Source organism: Protomyctophum parallelum, assembly GCF_964188405.1.
Source record: "Protomyctophum parallelum genome assembly, chromosome: 11".
Classification (NCBI taxonomy): Eukaryota; Metazoa; Chordata; class Actinopteri; order Myctophiformes; family Myctophidae; genus Protomyctophum; species Protomyctophum parallelum.
Window position 1 is genome coordinate 4,157,319 of NC_139707.1, and position 5,526 is coordinate 4,162,844.

Below are 5,526 nucleotides of genomic sequence, written 5' to 3' on the forward strand. Positions count from 1 at the left end.
TGATGAAAAACGAGGATTTCGTTTTTTTCAAAAATTCAAAAAACGATGGGCTATAACCCAACTTTTTGAAATTTTGAATTTTTTTCAATTCCTCAAAAACGATGAAAAACGGCGTGCTATAGTATGCCATACGATATGGGCTATAGCCCATGGTCAAAAATGATGAAAAACGAGGATTTCTTTTTTTTCAAAAATTCAAAAAACGATGGGCTATAACCCAACTTTTTGAAATTTTGAATTTTTTTCAAATCCTCAAAAATGATGAAAAACGGCGTGCTATAGTATGCCATACCATATGGGCTATAGCCCATGGTCAAAAATGATGAAAAACGAGGATAATTATTTTTTTCAAAAATTCAAAAAACGATGGGCTATAACCCAACTTTTTGAAATTTTGATTTTTTTTTTAATCCTCAAAAATGATGAAAAACGGCCTGCTATAGTATGCCATACGATATGGGCTATAGCCCATGGTCAAAAATGATGAAAAACGAGGATATTTCTTTTTTCAAAAATTCAAAAAACGATGTGTAATAACCCAACTTTTTGAAATTTTGAATTTTTTTCAATTCCTCAAAAACGATGAAAAACGGCGTGCTATAGTATGCCATACGATATGGGCTATAACCCATGGTCAAAAATGATGAAAAACGAGGATTTTTTTTTCTTCAAAAATTCAAAAAACGATGGGCTATAACCCAACTTTTTGAAATTTTGAAAAAATTTTAAATCCTCAAAAATGATGAAAAACTGCGTGCTATAGTATGCCATACGATATGGGCTATAGCCCATGGTCAAAAATGATGAAAAACGAGGATAAAAAATAAATTCAAAAATTCAAAAAACGATGGGCTATAACCCAACTTTTTGAAATTTTGATTTTTTTTTTAAATCCTCAAAAATGATGAAAAACTGCGTGCTATAGTATGCCATACGATATGGGCTATAGCCCATGGTCAAAAATGATGAAAAACGAGGATAAAAAATAAATTCAAAAATTCAAAAAACGATGGGCTATAACCCAACTTTTTGAAATTTTGAATTTTTTTCAAATCCTCAAAAATGATGAAAAACGGCGTGCTATAGTATGCCATACGATATGGGCTATAACCCATGGTCAAAAATGATGAAAAACGAGGATATCTTTTTTTTCAAAAATTCAAAAAACGATGGGCTATAACCCAACTTTTTGAAATTTTGATTTTTTTTCAATTCCTCAAAAACGATGAAAAACGGCGTGCTATAGTATGCCATACGATATGGGCTATAGCCCATGGTCAAAAATGATGAAAAACGAGGATTTCTTTTTTTTCAAAAATTCAAAAAACGATGGGCTATAACCCAACTTTTTGAAATTTTGAATTTTTTTCAATTCCTCAAAAACGATGAAAAACGGCGTGCTATAGTATGCCATACGATATGGGCTATAGCCCATGGTCAAAAATGATGAAAAACGAGGATTTCTTTTTTTTCAAAAATTCAAAAAACGATGGGCTATAACCCAACTTTTTGAAATTTTGAATTTTTTTCAAATCCTCAAAAATGATGAAAAACGGCGTGCTATAGTATGCCATACCATATGGGCTATAGCCCATGGTCAAAAATGATGAAAAACGAGGATAATTATTTTTTTCAAAAATTCAAAAAACGATGGGCTATAACCCAACTTTTTGAAATTTTGATTTTTTTTTTAATCCTCAAAAATGATGAAAAACGGCCTGCTATAGTATGCCATACGATATGGGCTATAGCCCATGGTCAAAAATGATGAAAAACGAGGATATTTCTTTTTTCAAAAATTCAAAAAACGATGTGTAATAACCCAACTTTTTGAAATTTTGATTTTTTTTCAATTCCTCAAAAACGATGAAAAACGGCGTGCTATAGTATGCCATACGATATGGGCTATAACCCATGGTCAAAAATGATGAAAAACGAGGATTTTTTTTTTTTCAAAAATTCAAAAAACGATGGGCTATAACCCAACTTTTTGAAATTTTGAAAATTTTTTAAATCCTCAAAAATGATGAAAAACTGCGTGCTATAGTATGCCATACGATATGGGCTATAGCCCATGGTCAAAAATGATGAAAAACGAGGATAAAAAATAAATTCAAAAATTCAAAAAACGATGGGCTATAACCCAACTTTTTGAAATTTTGATTTTTTTCAATTCCTCAAAAACGATGAAAAACGGCGTGCTATAGTATGCCATACGATATGGGCTATAGCCCATGGTCAAAAATGATGAAAAACGAGGATAATTTTTTTTTCAAAAATTCAAAAAACGATGGGCTATAACCCAACTTTTTGAAATTTTGATTTTTTTTTTAAATCCTCAAAAATGATGAAAAACTGCGTGCTATAGTATGCCATACGATATGGGCTATAGCCCATGGTCAAAAATGATGAAAAACGAGGATAAAAAATAAATTCAAAAATTCAAAAAACGATGGGCTATAACCCAACTTTTTGAAATTTTGAATTTTTTTCAAATCCTCAAAAATGATGAAAAACGGCGTGCTATAGTATGCCATACGATATGGGCTATAACCCATGGTCAAAAATGATGAAAAACGAGGATATCTTTTTTTTCAAAAATTCAAAAAACGATGGGCTATAACCCAACTTTTTGAAATTTTGAATTTTTTTCAATTCCTCAAAAACGATGAAAAACGGCGTGCTATAGTATGCCATACGATATGGGCTATAGCCCATGGTCAAAAATGATGAAAAACGAGGATAATTTTTTTTTTCAAAAATTCAAAAAACGATGGGCTATAACCCAACTTTTAGAAAATTTGATTTTTTTTCAAATCCTCAAAAATGATGAAAAACGGCGTGCTATAGTATGCCATACGATATGGGCTATAGCCCATGGTCAAAAATGATGAAAAACGAGGATAATTTTTTTTTTTTTAATTCAAAAAACGATGGGCTATAACCCAACTTTTTGAAATTTTGAAATTTTTTTAAATCCTCAAAAATGATGAAAAACTGCGTGCTATAGTATGCCATACGATATGGGCTATAGCCCATGGTCAAAAATGATGAAAAACGAGGATTTCTTTTTTTTCAAAAATTCAAAAAACGATGGGCTATAACCCAACTTTTTGAAATTTTGAATTTTTTTGAATTCCTCAAAAACGATGAAAAACGGCGTGCTATAGTATGCCATACGATATGGGCTATAGCCCATGGTCAAAAATGATGAAAAACGAGGATTTCTTTTTTTTCAAAAATTCAAAAAACGATGGGCTATAACCCAACTTTTTGAAATTTTGAATTTTTTTCAAATCCTCAAAAATGATGAAAAACGGCGTGCTATAGTATGCCATACGATATGGGCTATAGCCCATGGTCAAAAATGATGAAAAACGAGGATAATTATTTTTTTCAAAAATTCAAAAAACTATGGGCTATAACCCAACTTTTTGAAATTTTGAATATTTTTTTTAATCCTCAAAAATGATGAAAAACGGCCTGCTATAGTATGCCATACGATATGGGCTATAGCCCATGGTCAAAAATGATGAAAAACGAGGATATTTTTTTTTTCAAAAATTCAAAAAACGATGTGTAATAACCCAACTTTTTGAAATTTTGAATTTTTTTCAATTCCTCAAAAACGATGAAAAACGGCGTGCTATAGTATGCCATACGATATGGGCTATAACCCATGGTCAAAAATGATGAAAAACGAGGATTTCTTTTTTTTCAAAAATTCAAAAAACGATGGGCTATAACCCAACTTTTTGAAATTTTGATTTTTTTTCAAATCCTCAAAAATGATGAAAAACGGCGTGCTATAGTATGCCATACGATATGGGCTATAGCCCATGGTCAAAAATGATGAAAAACGAGGATTTCTTTTTTTTCAAAAATTCAAAAAACGATGGGCTATAACCCAACTTTTTGAAATTTTGAATTTTTTTCAAATCCTCAAAAATGATGAAAAACGGCGTGCTATAGTATGCCATACGATATGGGCTATAGCCCATGGTCAAAAATGATGAAAAACGAGGATAATTATTTTTTTCAAAAATTCAAAAAACTATGGGCTATAACCCAACTTTTTGAAATTTTGAATATTTTTTTGAATCCTCAAAAATGATGAAAAACGGCCTGCTATAGTATGCCATACGATATGGGCTATAGCCCATGGTCAAAAATGATGAAAAACGAGGATTTTTTTTTTTTCAAAAATTCAAAAAACGATGTGTAATAACCCAACTTTTTGAAATTTTGAATTTTTTTCAATTCCTCAAAAACGATGAAAAACGGCGTGCTATAGTATGCCATACGATATGGGCTATAACCCATGGTCAAAAATGATGAAAAACGAGGATTTCTTTTTTTTCAAAAATTCAAAAAACGATGGGCTATAACCCAACTTTTTGAAATTTTGATTTTTTTTCAAATCCTCAAAAATGATGAAAAACGGCGTGCTATAGTATGCCATACGATATGGGCTATAGCCCATGGTCAAAAATGATGAAAAACGAGGATAAAAAATAAATTCAAAAATTCAAAAAACGATGGGCTATAACCCAACTTTTTGAAATTTTGAATTTTTTTCAATTCCTCAAAAACGATGAAAAACGGCGTGCTATAGTATGCCATACGATATGGGCTATAGCCCATGGTCAAAAATGATGAAAAACGAGGATTTCTTTTTTTTCAAAAATTCAAAAAACGATGTGTTATAACCCAACTTTTTGAAATTTTGAATTTTTTTCAAATCCTCAAAAATGATGAAAAACGGCGTGCTATAGTATGCCATACGATATGGGCTATAGCCCATGGTCAAAAATGATGAAAAACGAGGATAATTATTTTTTTCAAAAATTCAAAAAACGATGGGTTATAACCCAACTTTTTGAAATTTTGAATTTTTTTTTAATCCTCAAAAATGATGAAAAACGGCCTGCTATAGTATGCCATGCGATATGGGCTATAGCCCATGGTCAAAAATGATGAAAAACGAGGATTTTTTTTTTTTTTTTAATTCAAAAAACGATGTGTTATAACCCAACTTTTTGAAATTTTGAATTTTTTTCAATTCCTCAAAAACGATGAAAAACGGCGTGCTATAGTATGCCATACGATATGGGCTATAACCCATGGTCAAAAATGATGAAAAACGAGGATATTTTCTTTTTCAAAAATTCAAAAAACGATGGGCTATAACCCAACTTTTAGAAATTTTTAATTTTTTTCAAATCCTCAAAAATGATGAAAAACGGCGTGCTATAGTATGCCATACGATATGGGCTATAGCCCATGGTCAAAAATGATGAAAAACGAGGATATATATATTTTTTTTTAATTCAAAAAACGATGGGCTATAACCCAACTTTTTGAAAATTTGAATTTTTTTCAAATCCTAAAAAATTATGAAAAACGGCGTGCTATAGTATGCCATACGATATGGGCTATAGCCCATGGTCAAAAATGATGAAAAACGAGGATATTTTTTTTTTCAAAAATTCAAAAAACGATGGGCTATAACCCAACTTTTTGAAA